The sequence below is a fragment of the Schistocerca gregaria genome, chromosome 6 (assembly GCF_023897955.1).
Source record: "Schistocerca gregaria isolate iqSchGreg1 chromosome 6, iqSchGreg1.2, whole genome shotgun sequence".
NCBI classification, from domain to species: domain Eukaryota; kingdom Metazoa; phylum Arthropoda; class Insecta; order Orthoptera; family Acrididae; genus Schistocerca; species Schistocerca gregaria.
The window spans coordinates 518,798,448-518,823,609 of NC_064925.1; positions in this window are offsets into that span (position 1 = coordinate 518,798,448).

Consider the following 25,162-nt stretch of genomic DNA (forward strand, 5'->3'; position numbering starts at 1 on the left):
AGGAACTTACCAGCAACAACATAAGTCTGAAAATAACGAAATGTGTCATGAAAGGTTGCGTTTGGAGTGTGGCCCTATACGGATGGGAAACATGGACAACTGGAAGAGAAGAGGGAAGACGGCTATAGGCCCTGAAGATGTGGTGCTATAGAAGGATTATGAGGATCAGCTGGAGAGACAAAGTAACAAATGAAGAGGTGCTTAGAAGACTACAGGAAACCAGAGCTCTGTGGAGGCACATCTAAACAAGAAGAGACAAACTTGCAGAGCACATCCTACGACACAACAACATCATTGGAACAATAGCAGAAGGAGCTATTGAGGGAAGGAATCGTCGGGGGCGACCAAGGATATCATACATGCATTAGATCATGAATGACGTTGGATGTAACACATACGTGAAAATGGAGGAAGGCAGACAGAAGAGAGGAATGGTGCTCTAGTGCAAAACAACCTCAGGGTTGAACACTAAAGTAAGAAAGAAAGAAGACATGTGCAACACATCTACCGATTTTCGTCCCATTCGGATAGTTCCTTCGTGATGCGTCGTTTTCTTTTCTTTTTTTCCCCCTCAGTGTGTGTGTGTGTGTGTGTGTGTGTGTGTGTGTGTGTGTGTGTGTGTGTGGCTGTGTGTGTGTGTGTGTGGCTGTGTGTGTGTGTGTGTGTGTGTGTGTGTGTGTGTGTGGCTGTGTGTGTGTGTGTGTGTGGCTGTGTGTGTGTGTGTGTGTGGCTGTGTGTGTGGCTGTGTGTGTGTGTGTGTGTGTGTGTGTGTGTGTGTGTGTGTGTGTGTGTGTGTGTGTGTGTGTGTGTGTGTGTGTGTGTGTGTGTGTGTGTGGCTGTGTGTGTGTGTGTGTGTGTGTGTGTGTGTGTGTGTGTGTGTGTGTGTGTGTGTGTGGCTGTGTGTGTGTGTGTGTGTGTGTGTGGCTGTGTGTGTGTGTGTGTGTGTGTGTGTGTGTGGCTGTGTGTGTGGCTGTGTGTGTGTGTGGCTGTGTGTGTGGGTATGTGTGTGTGTGGCTGTGTGGCTGTGGCTGTGGCTGTGTGTGTGTGTGTGTGTGTGTGTGTGTGTGTGTGTGGCTGTGTGTGTGTGGCTGTGTGTGTGGCTGTGTGTGGCTGTGTGTGTGTGTGTGTGTGTGTGGCTGTGTGTGTGTGTGTGTGTGTGTGTGTGTGTGTGTGTGTGTGTGTGTGTGTGGCTGTCTGTGTGTGTGTGTGTGTGTGTGTGTGTGTGTGTGTGTGTGTGTGTGTGTGTGTGTGTGGCTGTGTGTGTGTGTGTGTGTGTGTGTGGCTGTGTGGCTGTGTGTGTGTGGCTGTGTGGCTGTGTGTGTGTGGCTGTGTGGCTGTGTGTGTGTGTGTGTGTGGATGTGTGTGTGTGTGTGTGTGTGGATGTGTGTGTGTGTGTGTGGCTGTGTGGCTGTGTGTGTGTGTGTGTGTGTGTGTGTGTGTGTGTGTGTGTGTAAAGTTTATATACACTATATGACCAAAAGTACCTGAACAGCTATTACCTGACTTAAGTCTGGGATGTATCCACTCTTCGCCCTTAAGAGAGCTTGAACTTTCCTTGCAACACTTTTACTGAGATGTAGGAATGTATCTGAAGGAATGGTGGCTCAATCTTCTTCCATAGATGAAACCAGTGAAGGCTTCCGTATCTTGTTTTGCTGCCGCGATTTGCTTTATCTAATGTCTCTTATAGCTAGAAATTATAAGAGAATGATTCCTTACCTGTGCATTGAAAACTGCTTGGTTTGCTGCAGTCATTCAGTCTTGGTGGAAATATTGTCAGTATGTGTTGGTTGGTTGTTACGCACGGCGTATCTAGTCAGGACTGTACGCTTGCTGTCTTTAATTCACACTAGATTCTAAGGAATATGCGCTCTGGCGAAAAAGGTTTATCAACGCTGAATATCGTTAGTAAGTTGATAAGTGAATAGTTCCAACCCGTATCTTACAGAGTTATTTGACCCTCACTGATATTTGTGAGGGAAGAGAGCGGCTAATCTCCTCAATAAACGAAAGTCAAAATTACGTTACCCGGCTAGCGCCACCGTAAAATAAACGGGTCAACTAATCAAAGTATAACTTTATCTTACGGCCACTACGATCTAATTATTCTTAAGTTAACAACAGTCTTAAGTACGCTATAGAATAATCAGTGGTTTCGTCATAGCGGAGTAGAAGGTTGTTGTTGCTGAGTTGATGTTACCACAACTTTAATTACTGGAGTCGTAGTGAAACTGTTGCTTACAAAGTAACCAACTTCTTTGTTAATGTTGATCAATAGACACCCGTTCAGTGTCGACATGTGTTACAAGCAAAGCCCGTGCCGACGGCCACGGACATATTTTGCAGGCGCCTTAATTTTTTCTTGTCTTCACCCTCCGGGGGTGCATATTGCTTCAAAAGTTTCTCGTCGTTTTTGCTAATCAGTGTTTTCAGGTGGGCGTTGCAGAAAATTTCTTTGTACATTATTGTTGTGGTCTTTAGTCCAGAGACTGGTTTGATGCAGCTCTCCATGCGACACTATCCTGTGCAAGCTTCAACTCCCAGTACCTAATGCAACCTACATACTTCTGAATCTGTTTATAGTATTCATCTCTTGGTTTCCCTCGGCGATTTTCTTTATATACGTAATATTTGCCTTATTGTTGTATGTGTGTCTTCCAACATGCCCCCCCCCCCCCCAAATGTCATACCTGCCCCACGCCTGCTGAGGGGCCGCAGCCGCAAGCGTTAGATGCAATACAGCTAATGCAGATCCTTCAGATCCAGACTGAACAAATCTCCACATTACTCAACACGGTGCAGCAGCTACTGTCCATGGCTGCGTGCCCGACAGAACAAGCACCGCCTACTACAGCTGTTATACCACCTTTTCGACAGTTTGGTGAACAAGAGACGCAATGAGTCGAATAGTTGGCCCAATATGAAGCCCAACTCATCAGCCACACTTTACCTTTTACTGTGAATATATATATATATATATATATATATATATATATATATATATATATATACGAAGATTGTATCTGTTCTTTCGGACATGTCCGAAAGAACAGATTCCATCGGTGACCACGGAGCTCGTTAGAATGAAATCACAATGAAAGGAACACCCTTCGCTGCTTACAGGCGTTGACATACGTCAACGGGGACAGATGAAAATGTGTGCCCCGACCGGGACTCCAACCCGGGATCTCCTGCTTACATGGCAGACGTTCTATCCATCTGAGCGACCGAGGACACAGAGGATAGGGTGACTGCAGGGATTTATCTCAGGCACGCCTCCTGCGTAACCCACATTCTCAACGTATTGTTCTGCACTACATTCGTAGTGCCCCCGCCCATTACACTCATTACTTACGGCGCGTTTCGGTTCCCGTGCGGCACAATACGTTGAGAATGTGGGTTTCGCGGGAGGCGTGCCAGAGATAAATCCCTGGAGTCGCGCTGTCCTCTGAATCCTCGGTGGCTCAGGTGGATAGTGTGTCTGCCATGTACGCAGGAGATCCCGAGTTCGAGTCCCGGTCGGCGCACACATTTTCATCTCTCCCCGTTGATGTATGTCAACGCCTGTAATCAGCTAAGGGTGTTCCTTCCGTTGTAACTGTGAAACTTCCCTATCTTTTATGCACGGATGGAAGTGCAGTATTCAGATTAATTCAAAAACTCGTTCCTAACAACACTCTGCGTGGACTTGCGTATGACTGTGTTATGGCATCACTTACTAACTATTATAACTAACAAGTGAATTTGGTTGCAGATAGGTATCAGTTCTTCAATTGACAACTCGGCCAGAACAAACTTCTGACGAGTAGAAAACAGATTTGCAAGGTATGACAGGAAAATGTTAATTCAAATGTGCTTGTGGCGCTTTATATTCAGAGGTTGCGTGATGCGATCGTGTACAATGTACCTGATGTCAAAGTCAGAGAACATATTTTGAAACTGTCCGATCCATCACTTCAGCAGTTAGTGCAAATACTAGATCAGTACGATTCCGATGCCTTGTCGACTAATACACCTGTGCAGCCAGCTTTTTGTCGGGTTGAGTCCTTTAGTTGTGGTCGCCCCATTCCGTACCGGCGGCGTGCGCTATCCACGCGGAGTAAACAACACTGTCCACGTCACGTCAGCAGTTCGCTATACAGGTGGCTACACAGGCGAACAGGATTAAGAGTTGCCCTCGCTGTTATACACGCCACAAATGCCAAGACTACCCCTCCCGACAAGCTCAGTGTTAGGCCTGTGGTAGGAAAGGACATGTGCAATCCGTATGTTTGCAACGGATAAAACATAAGAACTCAGCCCAATCACAAATCTCTCGTCACAAGGCCTAAGTCGTTAATGCTGTCTATTCCAAGACTGTAACAAGGAAGTGTGCAGTTTTGTCAGTGATACGTGAGCCAGATAAACATTTTGTTCGATTACTTATTTGTGGGAAACGTTTGAAATTTAAGTTGGACGTGGGTGCCTCTATCACATTGCTACATCATCACTCTCATGAACTGTTAAACTATCCACGCCTGTCTAGCATGCAGCTGACGGCTTTTAATGGACAAGACATTCCCGATCTCAGAACGTGTACTTTGCCTGCCATGTATCGCTCGCATACGTGAACAGTGACTTTTACAGTGCAACAATCATGTGAGTTTGAGAACATATCTGGTCTTGATTCTTTCGATTTGTTTGGCTTCAACATTCAGGACAATGTGTTGTCAGTGTCTGCATACAATGAAAATGATATTCTAACTAGCTTTCTGAAAGAATTCCTAGAACTCCTTTTCTGCGGGTTAGGCAAAGCTAACAATTTCGTAGCACATATTATTCACAAAGACAATGCTAAGCTTAAGTTTTGCCGGGCCACAACTGTTCCCATTGCATTAAGGGAAGAATCGGTGCTGAACTTAGAGAATTGCAAGATAACGGAGCTATTGTGCCCATATCAGCTAGTCGATGGGGAAATCCACAGGTAATGCTCCCCAAACATTCAGGTCGCATTCGCCTCTGTGTTGACTTTAAGTCTACAGTCAACCAACAAACTGTCATTGATACTTATCCATTGCCACGCCCAGAGGATCTCATGGACAAATTAGGCAAAGATTGCTACTTTTCAAAAATAGATTTGCGCGACGCTTATCTTCAAATACTGCTCGATCAAGAATCTCAAAAAGTGTGTGTAGTAAATACTCATTTGTGTTTGTTTAAATCTTTGCGTTTGCCTTTTGGCAGTGCTTCCGCGCCCGCCGTTTTCCAATTATATTCGGAACAGATGACTGCACAATTGCCAAATTGTTCGAGCTGTTCGGATTATATTGTCGTAGCAGGTCGAATACCTGAAGAACATATTACAAATGTACGTGCTGTGTTTCGTGTATTATCGGCAGCAGGACCAAAGTGTAGACAACACGTGTGATTTTTTTGAAACCTGAGTTGCAGTAACTTGGTCATGTCATAAACAGTCAGGATGTACATCCTCTTCAGTAAACTTTTTTAGCCATTCGTATTGCTGGTTCCTCGCAAAATCAGAGAACTGCTATAAGTCTTAGAGAAAATGAACTATTGTTCTTGGTTCATACTGAATGCTGAACAAATCGCAGCTCCATTGCTTCGCTTGTGTCGCAATAATGTCCCCTTTGTTTGGTCACATGAGTGCCAAGTAGATTCTCAAAAACTTAAAAATGCATTGCACAGAGATCGATGATTGGTTCATTTTGACCCTGATAAGCCAATTGTATTGCAAATTGACGCTCCCTCTTACGGAATTGGTGCAATGCTATCACACAGAATTGGTGATAAAGGCAGACCTATTGCTTTCGTATCAAAAGTGTTGTCCAAAGTTCAGAGTAAGTACTCACAAATTGAAAAAGAGGCTTTGGCTGTTGTGTATGGTGTCACCAAATTTTACCACTATTTGCGTGGCAGAAACCTCTAGTTAGTAACGGGTCACAAGCCTCTGCAGTCCCTGCTTCATCCGACGAAACCGGTTCCTGTAAGAACTGCCCAATAATGGCAACGATGGTCTTTGTTGTTGTCTCAATACCAGTACGAGATGCTCACGATTCTGAATTGCTTCAGTATTTTCCGCTGATCTATAAGAAATAGCACAGGCCATGGCCCCTGATCCAAATTTTAACATACCGCTCAGCTACACTCGCACATGGCCTCATTTCTTGCACTGCATAAAGAACTCTGTAGTAGTCCGATACTCTGCACGTCGGCATAGCCTGGCTGTGTAGAAAGGTGTGATTCGCGTTCAAAATGACAGTGGACAGCCGCGCTGGATTAGCCGTGCGGTCTGTGGCGCTGCAGTCATGGATTGTGTGGCTGGTCCCGGCGGAGGTTAGAGTCCTGCCCGGGACATGGGTGTGTGTTTGTCCTTAGGATAATTTAGGTTAAGTAGTGTGTAAGCTTAGGGACTGATGACCTTAGCAGTTTGTCCTTAGGATAATTTAGGTTAAGTAGTGTATAAGCTTAGGGACTGATGACCTTAGCAGTTAAGTCCCATAAGATTTAACACGCATTTTTTTTGACAGTGGGCAGTCACGTGTGTTGATCTATAAAGCTTTTTTTTTTCATCAGTCTACTGAATGGTTTGATGCGGCCCGCCACGAATTCCTTTCCTGTGCTAACCTCTTCGTCTCAGGGTAGCACTTGCAACCTACGTCCTCAATTATTTGCTTGACGTATTCCAATCTCTGCCTTCCACTATAGTTTTTGCCCTCTACAGCTCCATCTAGTACCATGGAAGTCATTCCCTCATGTCTTAGCAGATGTCCTATCATCCTGTCCCTTCTCCTTATCAGTGTTTTCCACATATTCCATTCCTCTCCGATTCTGCGTAGAATCTCCTCATTCCTTACCTTATCAGTCCACCTAATTTTCTACATTCGTCTATAGCATCACATCTCAAATGCTTCGATTCTCTTCTGTTCCGGTTTTCCCAAAGTCCATGTTTCACTACCATACAATGCTGTACTCCAAACGTACATCCTCAGAAATTTCTTCCTCAAATTAAGGCCGGTATTTGATATTAGTAGACTTCTCTTGGCCAGAAATGCCTTTTCTGCCATAGCGAGTCTGCTTTTGATGTCCTCCTTGCTCCGTCTGTCATTGGTTATTTTACTGCCTAGGTAGCAGAATTCCTTAACTTCATTGACTTCGTGACCATCAATCCTGATGTTAAGTTTCTCGCTGTTCTCATTTCTACTACTTCTCATTACCTTCGTCTTTCTCCGATTTACTTTCAAACCATACTGTGTACTCATTACTGTTCATTCCGTTCAGCAGATCATTTAATTCTTCTTCACTTTCACTCAGGATAGCAATGTCATCAGCGAATCGTATCATTGATATCCTTTCACCTTGTATTTTAATTCCTCTCCTGAACCTTTCTTTTATTTCCATCATTGCTTCCTCGATGTACAGATTGAAGAGTAGGGGCGGAAGGCTACAGCCTTGTCTTGCATCCTTCGTAATACGAGCACTTCGTTCTTGATCGTCCACTCTTATTATTCCCTCTTGGTTGTTGTACATATTGTATATGACCCGTCTCTCCCTATAGCTTACCCCTACGTTTTTCAGAATCTCGAACAGCTTGCACCATTTTATATTGTCGAACGCTTTTTCCAGGTCGACAAATCCTATGAACGTGTCTTGATTTTTCTTTAGCCTTGCTTCCATTATTAGCCGTAACGTCAGAATTGCCTCTCTCGTGCCTTTGCTTTTCCTAAAGCTAAACTGGTCGTCACCTAGCGCATTCTCAATTTTCTTTTCCATTCTTCTGTATATTATTCTTGTAAGTAGCTTCGATGCATGAGCTGTTAAGGTGATTGTGCGATAATTCTCGCACTTGTCAGCTCTTGCCGTCTTCGGAATTGTGTGGATGATGCTTTTCCGAAAGTCAGATGGTATGTCGCCAGACTCATATATTCTACACACCAACGTGAATAGTCGTTTTGTTGCCACTAACCCTAATGATTTTAGAAATTATGATGGAATGTTATCTATCCCTTCTGCTTTATTTGACCGTAAGTCCTCCAAAGCTCTTTTAAATTCCGATTCTAATACTGGATCCCCAATCTCTTGGCAGGGTATGGACACCCAAATAGAATAGATGACGTCACAGTGTCACGCATGTGGGGAAAAATCAGTCCACTCCGCCACAACGCAATAGCAACGTGTGCACATAGGCTTTGTGGGACGTTTTGGAACACCCGTTGGTTGACCCGTACAGCAAGTTTCCTGTTGCTGTGCCAGTGAACTCGACGACGTCGGATAGCACAGTTCAGGTGGTGTCATCGATTTTTTGCGTTTAAGGTTTACCTAAAGTGACAGTGTCAGACAACAGCCCACTGTTCACACCAAATGAATTGAAAACATTCTGAAAACACAATGGCGTACAGCATATAACTAGTGCACCGTTGCATCCGCAGTCAAACGGCGAAGCGGAAAGTTTTGTAAGAACATTGAAGCAGCAAAGCACGGCATCTGTTTCTCGCCTCGTATCGTTCGCACCCACGAGATGGGCCATCGTTGGCGGGATTGCATCACGGCCGCCGCCATCGGACATTACTCCACCATCCTCAGCATCCAGCAGCGACGGAAGGCCTCAAGTATCGCCCTTTATAGCGTTTCTTGGTGGCAACAGACTGTGGGCACGAGGTTAGATCGCCCGTTGACTTGGCGCTTGCACGTATCTCATTTCAGGTCCAGATGGCTTGCAGCGCCGCAATCAAAATCAACTTCGCTACCGTCATGTACACGATGACCTTTCAGTCTCTCTTCCCCCTCATTCACGGGTCCAGCGGACAGCGCGGGCACAGCAACTGCCAGACGGTGTCATCACGACTCCGCGGGGCCAACCCATGGAGACGGAACTTTCGCCTCCTCCGCCTCCTCTCGTCCTCCCGATGGAACTGGACCCGTCCACCGGATAGCAGTCGCCACCACCTCCTTCATCTGGTTCATGGTAGCAGGAGGTTGATGCGTACCCTTCTGGTCGTTTTCCTGGGGACATTTCCGTCAGAGCTCACGCCGGATGGCAGGGTACGGTCGGAAGCTTGACGTCCCCTGCTGCCACAGTTTCCAGCCAATGGAGGTGCTCACGCTCCTGCATCTCCCGCTGTGGTCGCACTCCATACACGATGACGGTCCGTTGGGTTGGCGGGGGGGAGGAATGCTCTGGAGTAACCACAAACACTGGAATGAACATGCGCAACACAAGACCAGAGAAGGCGGTGAGGAAACGTCGGTCAATGGTGCGCAGAATTGGACCATGGCGAGCCAGGAGCGCCACGTGTAAGAAGTGAATAAAACCGCTGCTCCTGCCAGGTTCGGTTGCCAGGTTCGGCCGCTCAAATCGGCTCAGTGTATTGACATTGGGTTTGGTTGGTTGGGGGAAGAGACCAAACTGCGAGGTCATCGGTCTCATGGGGTTAGGGAAGGACGGGGATGGAAGTTGGCCGTGCCCTTTCAAAGGAACCATCCCGGCATTTGCCTGGAGCGATTTAGGGAAATCACGGAAAACCTAAATGGGGATGGCCGGACGCGGGATTGAACCTTCGTCCTCCCGAATGCGAGTCCAGTGTGCTAGCCACTGTGCCACCTCGCTCGATTGTATTGGCATTAGTGGAACGTATTTGCAGAGCGTGCTACAATAACAACCAGTTGTGATTCTTATCATTTGCTTGTATGGTCTTTGTCTATAGTGAAGACTATGTTAATCCCATAGTGCTCAGTGCCATTTGAACCACTTTTCTGAAGACTGTTACTGTTTGTATATCAGTTTCGACACTGGTGTATCTACAGAGTTAAGTGCTTTCAATTTACTTTACAGAAATAAAACCACTAATATTATTTGCCTGAATTGTTGTATAGAGCTCCGCGAATGCAGCATTTCTTAGGCACCTTATAAGTGACGAGTGGGCAAGATCTAACAAGAATAATTATTTACAGAAGAACGTAAAAACTGGTCGAAGCCGACCTCTTGGACGATCAGTTTCGGTTTCAAAGAAGTGTAGGAAGAAGGAAAGATGAACTTACCTTGTCACTTACTTTAAAAGACAGACTGAAGGAAGTAAGTACTATGTTCATACCTTTTGTAGATTTAGTACAAGCTTTTTGCAGTGTTAACGCAAATATACTATGAAATTCTGTACGCTGCAGGATCAAATGCGGACAGCGAGACGTTAACCAGAACTTGTACAGAAACCGGATTGCAGTTGTAAGAAGTGAAGGGAATGAAAGGCATGCAATAGATAAGAATGGAGTGATACACCCTTGTAGCCCTTTCCTAATTTTATTAAATCCGTACCCTGAACAAGCAGTAAAAGAAATCAAAGAGAAATGTGGAGAGTTAATTTTCATGGAAAATAAATGAAATATTTGTCGTTTCCTGATGAGATTGTTGTTCTGTCAGAGGCGGCAATGAAGTAAAAAGGCAATTAAAGGGAATTCTTACTATGTTGGTATCTTGAACAGACCTTATAAACTATATAGCGGTAAAAGTAATAACAGCGAGGAGGAATAATGTCTCATAAAATCAGGAGACGATCACAGAATTACATTAGGAAATGACACACTAAAACTAGGAGATGAAGTTGGCTCTTTTAAGAGAAAAGTAATTGATGACGGGCGAGACACGAGAGACTTGAAATGTAGACTGCCTATGGTATGAAATGCATTTTTGAAAAAGAAAATTCTGTTAAGATCTAACGTAGATCTCTTCGGAAGCGTTTTCTGAAAGTATATGTGTGAGGATTGCCGGAGCCGACAAGTGTGAGAATTATCACACAATCATCTTAACAGCTCATGCATCCAAGTCGCTGTCAATAATATCATATAGAAGAATGGAAAAGAAAGTTGAGGATGTGTTGGATGACGATCAGTTTGGCTTTAGGAAAGGTAAATGCACCAGGGAGACGATTCTGACGTTGCAGTTGATGATGGAAGGAAGACTAAAGAGAAACCAAGACACGTTCATAGTATTTTTCGGTCTTGAATAAAGTTAGATAAAATGAAATGGTACAAAATGTTCGAAATTATGAGAAAATTAGGGTAATCCTTAGGAAAGGCAAGTAATACACAATATGCACTCTGGGGAGCAATTAGAGTGACCGAGGAAGAACGAACTGCAGGGATTTAACAGGATGTAAGTCAAGGATGTAGTCTTCCGCCCCTTCTCTTCAATCAGTACATCGAATAAGGAATTACGGAAATAAAAAATTAAGAAGAATTAAAACTCAGAGTGAAAGGATATCAACGATAAGATTCACTGATGACATTACTGCCCCCACTGAAAGTGAAGAAGAATTACTGAATGAGTTGAGTGGATTGAACAGTCTACTGAGTACAGAACATGGACTCAGACTTAACTGAAGAACGCCGAAAGTGATGAGAAGTAACAGAAACGAGAGCAGCTAGGAACGTACCATTATAATTGTAGATCTCGAAGCAGATGAAGTTAAGAAAGTCTGCTACCTAGGCAGCAAAATAGCCCACAACTGTAGGACCAAGGAGGACATCAAATGCAGACAAGCACTGGCAAAAAAAGGCATTCGTGGCCAAGAGAAGTCTACTAGAGCCAAAAATAGGTCTTCATTTGACGAAGATGTTTCTGAGAATATCCGTTAGCAGTAGAGCGTTGAATGAGAGTAAAACATGGATTATGGGAAAACCAGAAAAGAAGAGAATGGAACACTTGAGATGTGATGGTAAAGGAGAATGTTGAAAATTAGGTGGACAGGCAAATTAAGGAAGGAGGAGGAGGTGGTTCAGAGAGTGGGCGAATAAATGAGTATATGGAAAACGATGACAAGAAGAAGGGACAGAATGGTAGGACATTTGTTAAGGCATAAGGGAATAATTTCCATGGTGCTAGATGAAGCTGTAATGGTTCAAAACTGTAGAGGAAGATAGAGATTGGAATACATCCAGCAAATAACTGAGGACGTGGGTTGCAAGTGCTACTCACAGTTGAAGAGATTGGCTCAGAAGATTATTACGTGGTGGGCCGCATCAAACGAGTCAGAAGACTGACGAATCGAAAAAAAAGCAGTCTTGTAAGGAAATGAGATGTGGATGAAACGTAGTGGTATGTAGTTCAGACAAGACGATAATTGGTTTGGGAATGAAGTGCTGCAGAAGAATGATGGAAATTAGATCGGTAGATCAACAAGTAGTAACGAAATAGTGAATCGAATAAGTGAAAAAAAATCTTATGGCTCAGCTTGACTGAGAGAAGTGATTAGTTGCTATAACACGGAAGTGAAAGTAGTTTAGGGGTATGAATTGTAGAGCGAGACCAAGGCTCGATACAATGAGCAGATTCAAACGAATTCAGGTAGCACAAATTACGATCTAATCTTCAGAATTGTTCTGTAGCACCACACTGCAAAACTTCTATTCTCTTCTTGTGAGAACTGTTTATCATCCGCGTTTTACTTCCGTACAACGCTACACTCGAGACACATACCTCCAGAAAAGACTCGCTTACATTTAAATCTATATTCTATTATAACAAATTTCTCTTCTTCAGAATCGCTTTTCGTCCTATTATCAGTCTATATTTTGTATCCTTTCAATTTTGGCCAAAAGTTATTTTACTGCTCAAATAGCAAGACTTTTCTACTGATTTTAGTGTAGTGTTTCTAACGTAATTTCTTCAGTACCACCTGATTTAATTCTGTTTTATTTCATTACCCTTGTTTAGCTTTAATTGGAGTTCATTTTACATCCTCTTTTTTAAGACATTGTTCACTCCGGTCAACTGCTCTTCTGAGTCCTTGGCAGTCCCATATACACTCATGCTCATAAATTAAGGATAATGCTGATACATGGTGAAACAATGCTCTGGTGGGCGGTCTGTGGGCTTAAATCACCTCGGGGTATGACCATGCTGTGCATTTGACCTGCGATCGTCCCTAATGGTGACTGCGTGTTGAAAGCAGCTCAAATAACTCGTACTGATGGCGTTATAAGTGGTAGAATACTAGGGCGATTGGAGGCTGGTCAAACACAGTAGATCGTGGCATGCTCCCCCCGTGTGCCACAAAGTGTGATCACAAGATTATGGAAACGATTCTAGCACACAGGAAACGTGTCCAGGCGCTACAGTACGGGACGTCCACAGTGTACAACACCATCAGTGCCCGCAGATAACCAAGGAGTAGTGCAGGTAGACTTGCTCAGGACCTCACCGCAGCCACTGGAACAGTTGTGTGCAGACACACGGTCTACAGACGACTGAACAGACATGGTTTATTCGCCTGGAGACCTGCTAGGTGCATTCCACTGATCCTTGGTCATTGGAACAGTGTTCTAGTTTATGTTCACGGACGAGTACAGGTATAGTCTGAACGGTGATTCTCGCCGGGTTTTCATCTGGCGTGAACCGGGAACCAGATACCTGCCCCTTAATGTCCTTGAAAGGAACCTGTATGGAGGTCGTGGTTTGATTGTGTGGGGTGGGATTATGATTGGTGCACGTACACCCCTGCATGTCTTTGACAGAGGAATTGTAACAGGTCAGGTGTATCGGTACGTCATTTTGCACCAGTATGTCCACCTTTTCAGCGGTGCAGCAGGTACCACCTTCCTCCTAATGGATGATAAGTCACGGCTCCACCGAGCTGCCATCGTGTAGGAGTACCTTGAAATAGAAGATATCAGGCGAATGGAGTGGCCTGCCTGTTCTCCAGACCTAAACGCCATAGAGAACGTCTGGAATGCTCTCGGTCGACGTATCGCCGTATGTGTGCAAACCTCTACGACTCTTCAGGAGCTCCGACAGGCACTGGTGCAAGAATGGGAGGCTATACCCCAGCAGCTGCTCGCCCACTTGATCCAGAGTATGCCAACCCGTTTTGCGGCCTGTGTACGTGATCATGGTGATCATTTCCAGTATTGATGTCGGAGTATATGCGCAGGAAACAGTGGCGTTTTGTAGCACATGTGTGTCAGGACGGTTTTCGCGGCTTATCACCAATACCGTGGACTTACAGATCTGTGTCGTGTGTGTTCCCTATCTGCCTATACTATTAGCGCCAGTTTATAGTAGTGCCACTTTGTGTGGCACCACATTCTGCAATTATCCTTAATTTATAATCATGAGTGTAGAATTACAATATCATTGTCAAACCTCAAAGTTTTTATTTCTCCTCCCTGAACTATAATTCTTTCTCTAAACGTTTCTTTGGTTTGCTTTACTGCTGGCTCAACATGGTGGACAGGTGACAAATCTGCCTCGTTACCTTTTCAGCCACTAATTCCCTTTCACGCCCCTTCAGTCTTGTAACTGTCATATGGGTCCTCTAGAACTTGCGTATAGTGTTTGGCTCGCTGTTATTTATTCCTGCTACCTTCAGAATTACAAAGATTGTGTTGCTGTCAAGATCGGCAAAAGCTTTCTTTAAGTCTGCAATACCCACAGATGAAGAGTTGTGAAAAGGTAGGAAGCTGATAAGTGAGGGGCAAAGTGCTGAATTAATAAAATTGTTTTAGTTTAAACGGTAGCCTATAATAAAAAAATTGACAGCTTTAGAATTAGTAAAACACATAATTTAACAGCGGGAAAAGTGATGGCTAGTAAATACGACAGCACATAAAGATCACCGCAGGAAGGCGGAGCCAAAATAAAACTTCTTTCCATGGTGAAAGAGAAATACCGACGACAATACAATGAGGACCCTGAAATAATTCAGTGGCGACAGGTGAAAATGTGTGCGAGGCCGAGACCCGAACCCGGCTTTCCGCCGTCAACTACTTTGGCTATGCGAGCATGCTTCCCACCGAACCAAACTCCCAAATTGTCGCACACTACTCCCATAGCCTAATTTGCCCCCCGACCCTAATCCTAAGCATTTTCTGCATCGCTCGCAGCATTTCCCATGGCGCGGACCGAGGGTGCAACAACACTGAATACATCATGAAATGCCGTCAATGCTTAGACATTAAAATTATATCTGTAGTGTCAGACAGCATGCATGGAATAGTAAAGCCTCCTTCCTCTTATTATCCAAATTATTTATAATACTAAGCAACTGCAGCAAGAATTATTAATTGCCAAAAAACGTTACTCATTAGCAGATAGTTGCACGTCAGTTGATGAGACAAAAAACAAAACCTAGTAGCTGCACAAATACACTCCTGGAAATGGAAAAAAGAACACATTGACACCGGTGTGTCAGACCCACCATACTTGCTCCGGACACTGCGAGAGGGCTGTACAAGCAATGATCACACGCACGGCACAGCGGATACACCAGGAACCGCGGTGTTGGCCGTCGAATGGCGCTAGCTGCGCAGCATTTGTGCACCGCCGCCGTCAGTGTCAGTCAGTTTGCCGTGGCATACGGAGCTCCATCGCAGTCTTTAACACTGGTAGCATGTCGCGACAGCGTGGACGTGAACCGTATGTGCAGTTGACGGACTTTGAGCGAGGGCGTATAGTGGGCATGCGGGAGGCCGGGTGGACGTACCGCCGAATTGCACAAGACGTGGGGCGTGAGGTCTCCACAGTACATCGATGTTGTCGCCAGTGGTCGGCGGAAGGTGCACGTACCCGTCGACTTGGGACCGGACCGCAGCAACGCACGGATGCATGCCAAGACCGTAGGATCCTACGCAGTGCCGTAGGGGACCGCACCGCCACTTCCCAGCAAATTAGGTACACTGTTGCTCCTGGGGTATCGGCGAGGACCATTCGCAACCGTCTCCATGAAGCTGGGCTACGGTCCCGCACACCGTTAGGCCGTCTTCCGCTCACGCCCCAACATCGTGCAGCCCGCCTCCAGTGGTGTCGCGACAGGCGTGGAGGGAGGGACGAATGGAGACGTGTCGTCTTCAGCGATGTGAGTCGCTTCTGCCTTGGTGCCAATGATGGTCGTATGCGTGTTTGGCGCCGTGCAGGTGAGCGCCACAATCAGGACTGAATACGACCGAGGCACACAGGGCCAACACCCGGCATCATGGTGTGGGGAGCGATCTCCTACACTGGCCGTACACCTCTGGTGATCGTCGAGGGGACACTGAATAGTGCACGGTACATCCAAACCGTCATCGAACCCATCGTTCTACCATTCCTAGACCGGCAAGGCAACTTGCTGTTCCAACAGGACAATGCACGTCCGCATGTATCCCGTGCCACCCAACGTGCTCTAGAAGGTGTAAGTCAACTACCCTGGCCAGCAAGATCTCCGGATCTGTCCCCCATTGAGCATGTTTGGGACTGGATGAAGCGTCGTCTCACGCGGTCTGCACGTCCAGCACGAACTCTGGTCCAACTGAGGCGCCAGGTGGAAATGGCATGGCAAGCCGTTCCACAGGACTACATCCAGCATCTCTACGATCGTCTCCGTGGGAGAATAGCAGCCTGCATTGCTGCGGAAGGTGGATATACACTGTACTAGTGCCGACATTGTGCATGCTCTGTTGCCTGTGTCTATGTACCTGTGGTTCTGTCAGTGTGATCATGTGATGTATCTGACCCCAGGAATGTGTCAATAAAGTTTGCCTTCCTGGGATAATGAATTCACGGTGTTCTTATTTCAATTTCCAGGAGTGTAGTTTGAGGCTTAATGGTTCTTGCCTACCACAGCGAAGTATTTTCAAGTAATTAAATTTTACAAACAAGTTTCATTTAGGAACGAGATGTCCCGCCCCTAAAGAGCAGCTTAAGACTACACTGTCCAGTCTTTAGTGACGAAAATTTCACTAGTAAAAAGAAACCTTCTTAACAAATATGACCCATACAGCATAACAGAATGAATAGCCAGGAGTCATGCTAACAAGTTTTACAATGGGTGAAGGTGCTTTAGGATTTACGCGAAATCATAAGCGTGGTTAAGTCTAGGAGATGCGCATTAGTAATTATTTTAGGAAACATTAATCTTACGTCCCAATACGCTGCTGTGTGTAGGTAGGCTGTCAGGCCTACAAACACAGCGAGCCTAATGGCACAATGGTCGATCAAAAACACACATACAAGACATGAAATACGTGAGGCCATCGTTAAAGCACCTAGAAAATACAGGGTGCTGCAAACGGCCAAACAAAACTTGTACTAATAGCAACCTCCATACGTAGTTGTTATTTGGTTCAAAAATTGTTGAAATGGTTCTGAGCAATATGGGGCTGAACATCTATGGTCGTCAGTCCCCCAGAACTTAGAAATACTTAAACCTAACTAACCTAAGGACATCATACAACACCCAGTCATCACGAGGCAGAGAAAATCCGTGACTTCGCCGGGAATCGAACCCGGGAACCCGGGCGTGGGAAGCGAGAACGCTTCCGCACGACCACGAGCTGCGAACTGTTAATTGGTGCTATCGGCACACGCTTAACACTGTGGATCTCGGAATATTGGATTCCCTAACGATTACCGAATAGGAATGTTCCATGTATCTAGCTCCAGCTGCCATTATGTGGCCTAAGACTGTTAATTTCCGTCGTGTGGCCATAATGCCATCGTACACCTTTCCACGAGAATCACCTGAACACAAATGACTGCTCCGCCAATGTGCTCCCCCTCTATACTTTGTGTGCGCGAAACAGCAGCCTTCTGTACATTGCTATTCAAGGATTTTCTCACCTCAAGGCGCAACTGTAACGGAAAACGCCAAAGTAAGACATATAGTCACGGGGATTACAGGCAAGTAAACAACCGTAGTCAACCAAATATGCAGAAAGAATTACTTAAGACAAGTTAACAGAAACCACAATTTAATTATTACACGCGGCTAGTGCGGTAAAGAGCTAATAACAACAACGCGGATTTGATAGAATCAGCTGGCAGCCTGTCTTACAAAAACTGTTACCTTTTCAACAGATGTGCAAGGAATCTACATTGCCAAAAATGGTCTGATGAAAGACACAGAGCTACCTAACGCGTACAGTGATGTCCCATTCCAGGTCTCTCTTGAATTCAATAAACATTAAATAATAGTCTGTCCTGTACCTCAAATACAAGTAAGGCGCCCGCATCTCGTGGTCGTGCGGTAGCGTTCTCGCTTCCCACTCCCGGGTTCCCGGGTTCGATTCCCGGCGGGGTCAGTGATTTTCTCTGCCTCGTGATGGCTGGGTGTTGCGTGATGTCCTTAGGTTAGTTAGGTTTAAGTAGTTCTAAGTTCTAGGGGACTGATGACCACAGATGTTAAGTCCCATAGTGTTCAGAGCCATTTGAACAGGTAAGGCGAATTAAACACTATTCCAATAAAATACAAAACTCCAATAAATAAAATAAGGCTGGGAAGCACTACAGAAAAATTTTAAAAGTAAGCTCAGGTTTGCATACACAATGACGCAAGTCATGCTACCCAGTAACGTGGTTAGTACGAATTAAAATCCAATTTACAATCCACGTGTGCCACAAATCGGTAATACATGTCCAGAAAATCGGTTGAATACCGGCTGGCAAAGAAAAACAAATAAGCGCCTCCGCTCACTCTAAATATGAAACACACGACTGTAAATACAAACTAGATCCGAAAGGAACCATTAGGTTGTGGGTCACACCCAACAGTTAAAGGCAAAATCACTGCCTGTTGCAGAAAAGAGCACACCATCAAGTCCGTGATATAGGCACCCAATGGTTCTCTTAACAGGCTCGCTTCTTTCAACTGTGGAGTAGCTGACAGTTACACTCCACTGTCGCGATGGCACCAATAACGTTCCACAGACTAGGCCTCCCCCCATTAGCTACGTTCGGCCCAATGGAGCAATCGCACGTCCTAGGAAAAACTGGACTTCCAACATCCCACACCGTTACCAGCAAGCTATCTTCTTCTGCTTACCTCACTCCCCACTGGTCACGTCCTCTCCTGTGGACTGGCATCCCCCAGTTTCTCAGAAACAGAGCAGAGACGTACACACGGAAAAAATAATAGCGATAACCGAGTATCATCAATGTCGCGTGTGCATGCCGCAGTTTGCCTTTCCTTAACCTATCTTCTTAAATAAGTGGAAGCGGCAGTACTGCGTCACATATGACAAGATTTCTCCGGAACCAAAAACGATCTTCCCTAAGGTCAGCCAGTACCAGTTTCTCCATTCTTCTCCAAATAACGCGAGTTAGTATTTTGTAACCATGACTTATACCACTATTGGTCCAATAGTATTAGAACCTTTCAGCGCCAGTTTTCTTTGGGATTGGAATTATTAAACTGTTTTTAAAGTCTAGGGGTATTCAGCTGGCTCTCCCAAGGATATAAGTAATACTGACGGAAAGTCGTTTACTCGAGGGCTCCTTTCTTGACTTAGGTCTTTCAGTGCTCTCTCAAATTCTTCTCATAGCATTATATCTCTCATCTCATCTTCATCTGCATCCTCTTTCATTTATAGAAAATTTTCCTTCTTTGCTTAGTGCTGGTTTTCCATCTGAGCTAATGAGATTAATAAAACTGTTTCTCTTTGCTACAAAGGTTTCTTTAGGTGGTGTCAGGCTTTCCATAGTTACAGAACATATACCTCAACATCTTTACATTCGTCTTCTATCCATTCGGGTTGTGCCATTTTATACTTCCCGTCACTCATATTTCCTTTCACCTGCTTCATTTTCTTCTTTCATCAGTGAAAATTAATGTCTCCTGGAATACCCAGAAATTTCTAACTGTCCTTACCTTTTTATCAATGTGATACACTGCTGACTACACTATCATATCTCTCAAAGTAACTCATTCCTCTTAAATTGTAATCGTTTCCCCTGTTTACCTATGTGATCCTCTGCTGACTACACTGTCAGATCTCTCAAAGTAACTCAATGCTCTTAAACTGTAATCCTTTCCGCTGTTTAACTATGTGATCCTCTGATGACTACACTATCAGATCTCTCGAATTACATCATTCCTCTTAAACTGTAGCCGGCCGCTATGGCCGAACTGTTCTAGGCGCTTCAGTCCGGAACCGCGCTGCTGCTACTGTCGCAGGTTCGAATCCTGCATCGGGCATGAATGTGTGTGGTGTCCTTAGGTTAGTTAGATTAAAGTAGTTCTACGTTCTAGGGGACTGATGACCTGAGATGTTGAGTCCCATAGCGCTTAGTCGTTTGAACCGTTTTCTTAAACTGTAATCCTTTCCCTTGTTCACGAATGTGATCCTCTGCTGACTACACTATCAGATCTCTCAAAGTAACTCTTCCACCGAATCTCTTTCCCATGTTTCAGCCAATCGTTGTGTAATTCTCCCTTTCTTCACTTTTAATTTACAGTATGTAACCAATAAATTGTGGTCAGAGTCCACTTCTGCCACTGGAGATGTCTTGCAGTTTAAAATGTGGTTCCTAAATCATAATGTTATATAACAATTCTGAAACATTCCTATGTCACCAGACCTATTTTATGTTTGTTAACAAAGTGTTGGCGATGTTCAAGCTAAGTTCGGTGCAACATTTTACCAGGTGATTTTTTTCCCACTCTTCTTTTTCCTGATATCCAGTTCCACTCCCCAGTCACAAACAAAATTCTCTCTCTCTGAACTTACTGAATAACTTTTTTATGTATCTTACATTTTTTTTCAGTTTCTTCATCTCTGCTACTACTGTAGTGTGTGTTGACTTCACGTCTATCTTGGCTTCAATAATGCGTTCAGTATGCTGTCAGTAGTAGCTTCCCTTATTGTTACGAATTTCGTGTCTATTGTTAGACCTATTACAATCTGATTTTGTATTTATAACCCTCTACTCACCTGACCTAAGCTTCTGTTCCCCATGACAATAAACTTCACTAGTATTTAAATAATTTTTCTTATATTATTATATTGGCTTATTAAAAACAAGTATTAAATGTCAGTAAACCCCCGATTTCCTATAGATTTGAACTGCCGTGTATAAAACAGTATCAAAATTTTTACTGCTTTACAAAGGAGCTGAGTTGTCAGTTATTTGACGTTAAACATATAATCGAGAAAAGATTAAAAAAGTTTCATATTACAGTTAAAATTTGCTCTAATTCTGTCTGTGCGCTCGTTCTCCAATACTATAAGAATGTAATTTGTGCACCGTGACTTGCTATAGCTCAAGAAGAATACAGACCTATTTATTTTAATCCTTGTCTTATTGTTAAAACCTCCACATAAGATATCTTAGTTTTTGAGTCATCAATCACAATCCTATCTGCCACGAGTCCTTCTCCTGTGCCAGTCGGCCACGGTGGCCGAGCGGTTCTAGGCGCTTCAGTCTGGAACCGAGCGACTGCTACGGTCGCAAATTCGAATCCTGCCTCGGGCATGGATGTGTGTGTTAGTTAGGTTTAAGTAGTTCTAAGTTCTAGAGGACTGATGACCTCAAATGTCCCATAGTGCTCAGAGCCATTTGAACGTGTTCTTTGCCAACCTTTTCATCTTACTTTCCAGATTTATTCCAATCTCTGTCTTCCTCTACAGTTTTTATCCTCTGCAGCTCCCTCTAGTACCATGGAAGTTATTCCCTCATGTCTTAACATCTTGTCCCTTTCTCTTGTCAGTGTTTTCCACAGATTGCTTTCCTCTCCGATTCTGCGCAGAACCTCCTCATTCCTTACCTTATCAATCAAGTTAAATTTAAACATTCGTCTGTAGCATCACGTCTCATTAGCTTAGATTCTCTTCTGTTCCGGCTTCCCCACAGGTCATATTTCACTACCACACAATGATGTGCTGCAAATGTACATTCTGAGAAACTTTTTTTCCTCAGATTAAAATCTATGTTTCACACTAGTAGACCTATTCTTTGTCTGAAATGCCCTCTTTGCTTGTCCTAATTGGCTTTTGATGTCCGTCTCGCTTGTTCTTTGTAGTTATTTCGTTCGACGTTTTTTCGTCGAGATAATTTGCCCGGTCGCTATCAGTGGACCACCCTTTATGTTGTGTCAGACCTTCCATGAATGATTTCCTTTGCGACTTGTTTTTATTTATTCTTGACATTCTTTTAATGTTTTTGTGCTTCCTTCTTTCATCGACCAGCTGAAGTATATCTTCTGCTATTCATATTTTCTACGCAGATACCTTCGTTGTATCTGCAGTTTTCTTTCCGTTTCTGTGACTGGGCATTTCAGAGATGTCCATTCCTCTTCAACTGTATTGCATACTGAGCTATTCCGTATTGCAGAATCTATAGCATTAGAGAACTTCAAGTGTATCTCATCATTCCGTAGTACTTCCGTATTTGTGTCTATATCGGCTCCCAGGTGCACCTTACAATACAGTATCTCATTTCGGAATGTCTGCCTGACCATAATGTAATGTAACTGAAACCTTGCCGTATCTCACTACCTTTTCCCAGTATACCTCCTCCTCTTATGATTCTTGAACAGAATATTCGCTGTTACTAGCTAAAATTTGTTACTGAAATCAATTAGTTTTTCCCCTCCATCCTTCGTAGCACCAAACCCACATTCTCCTGTAACTCCTTCTTCCACTCCTTCCCCTACAAGAGCATGCCAGTCCCCCTTGACTATTACGTGTTCATCTCCCTGGATTCGCTGTTCAGTATCCGCATATATTGTCTCTTCTCCTTCAACTTGATAACTAAACTATCATTATCGATGTTGGTTTGCTGTCTATTCTGATGAGAAGAGCCCTAGTGGCCACAGTTACTCACTCTCTGCCCTACTTTCTTATTCAAAACGAATCCTACTCCTGTCATACCATTCTCTGCTGCCGTTGGTGTTTCTCTATACTCATACGTCCAGGAGCCCTTGTTTTCTTTCCATTTCACTTGACTGTCTCCCACTATATAGACTGAGCTTAGCGTTTCTCTTTTCAGGTTTCCTAGCTTCTCTGTAACCTTTAAACTTCGGACATTCCACGCCCCGCCTAGTAGAAGACAATCCTTTCGTTGATTATTCAATATTTTTCTCATGGTCACCTCCCCGTTGGAAGTCCCCTAGCGGAGATCCGAATGGGGAACTATGGCGAAATCATTTTCCGATGGAGAGATCATTGTGACACTTTTTCAGTTACAGTCTACATGTCCTGTGGATAAGATTTGAAATTATTGTATGTAACATTGAAATTCAATTTCTTGTGGCTCCTGGAAATATGGTAGTTACGCTATAGGGCAGTAACAGTCTCGACTAAAATAAAAGCTACGGAATTTATAAAACACCATCTGCTGACACTTCCTGTAATAAATCAACACACAGCTTGCGTCACGTATGAACGCAATGGAGTATTTCCGCCACTGTATTCAAAGGCCGCAGAAATCCATCAGTTTATTGAAACAGAGGTGGGCGCGCGCTCTTTGTGGTTACTACACGGTATAAAGCCACTATTAACAGAATGCAACCACACAAACAGCGAATACCGACTATACGACTCGCGTGTTCGTTGTCAAAAGCACGCTTTGTAGCATTACACCGTTAGTGCAAATTCCTTTCATACTCAAAATGTCAACGCTCTTAAAGCTGTTACTGTGGTACGCTTTGAAGTAGATCTTTGAAACACATTGTCAGCATTTGCTACGCAGTTTTGCACAGCACGCAGAAATTTCCCAGCAGAAGAAAGTGTGCCAAAAACGAGCTGTTTCTTCACAGTGATGATACCGAATGAGCTCATCGTGTCTTCTGGTATTCTTCCTCCGTTATTAGGCATCCAGAAAGAGGTCATACGAAAGTTTAGTACATAGATGTAATCGGCTAAGTTTCCGTCCATGCGAAACACTTTAGTAAGATTCCGAATCGTCCTCAACGAAGGTAGAACAATGATGCATTAACGTGTGGTTGCTGAGAAGCGACTACTAAATCTAAAATACTCTTGACTGTTGTAGAGTTACTTTTTCTATATTCCATTACTGGCTCTGCTGATCCAAAAAAAGCTTTGGACAACGTAATATGGTGTAAGGTGTTTGCAAGTATCAGAAAAATAAGTGTACGCTGTAGGGCAAGACGGGTAATACGCGTTATATACAAAAGTGAAGAGGGAACGATAAGAATAGACGACTAAGAGGAAAGAGTTCGGATTAAAGGGAATGAGCCGTGCTGTGGCAAGCGTTGGTCCTGTTGGTAGGTTACCGGCCCCTGTTGGAGGCCAGACCGCATCGTTAAGTTGGCATGGTTGCGGTTGTTTGTCTTCTTCTCGTCTCGACTGGCGCCACGTGTTTCACAAGCGTTGCCTCTCCGCTAGTGGCAGCAGAGGCCGTTAGCGATATGTAGTAACTATTGCCCTATCTTTGGAGCGACGTCGTTGTTTTCCGTGTGATATGAATGTGGCAGTTCGGTTGGGGACTAAGGAGGAGCCAGGTCCGCGCAGTGCGAGAACTTGCCAGCACCACTGGCGGTGCGGATGGACTGCCCGATGGAAGGGCTGTGGTCACGAGAGAGCACGACCTCGTCGTAAACCAGATCCTACAGGACTTAAGATAAGTGCATTTCAATGCAAGTAGAGTAACCTCCACCACTGTGACATTTCACGATTCTCCAGTGACTTGGGTTTGTGTTGCTGCTCGTTATGTCGCCGAGGTGAATAGAAGGGAGTGGAGTGCTCGGACAAAGAGGATCTGATTAGCTTTCCTCAACTTCTTATTACTATTTACTTTGTTCAGCTTGTTACAGTTTGTTAAGTTCAACCAGCGGTATTTTTCCTGCCTGATGGCCGCTAATGCCTCAGTTACCTGTCCTCGGGGTTCGTGTATGTAACAGTAGTGTACGTTTCCTCGCCTTGCCGCTGCTGTCCGGTAAGGGGTGTAGTTTTGACAGCTTTCTTGATTGTAGGCCGTTTGTGATTCATCTACTCTGGTGGTAGTGATCCCTTCCTCGTTCCGGGTGCTCTAAGCACAGTATTTACGGGGCACGTGCAGTCCGCCGGTTCTAGCTTTGGCGTGTTGTTCCACCCTTGCATTTGATTTACAGGACGTCAGGTAGCTTCAGCAAGATTATCATTTGTAATTCTTTAGACTAGTCTGAGTTACCATCTTTTGATGTGAACGCAACTCTTGGCTGCCTATCTGATCACTCGCAAAAGCGTTTGTTGCTGGACCTTCTCAGAGGTCGACTCCTGGAGCCCCGTCTGTGGCTCGTCCTTGTGTTTTATTATTGTATTATTTATTGCCATACCTTGTAATGCCTACATTAAAGGTTATGTATGTGTAGTTAATAGTTACGTTCGCCTTCTGGAATAAATCCAGCTCTGTAAGGGTGGTGTTACAAGGTTTTTTGGTCAGTGGCTTGTTTACTTAATTAATCTTTGCTTGGATTTGCTG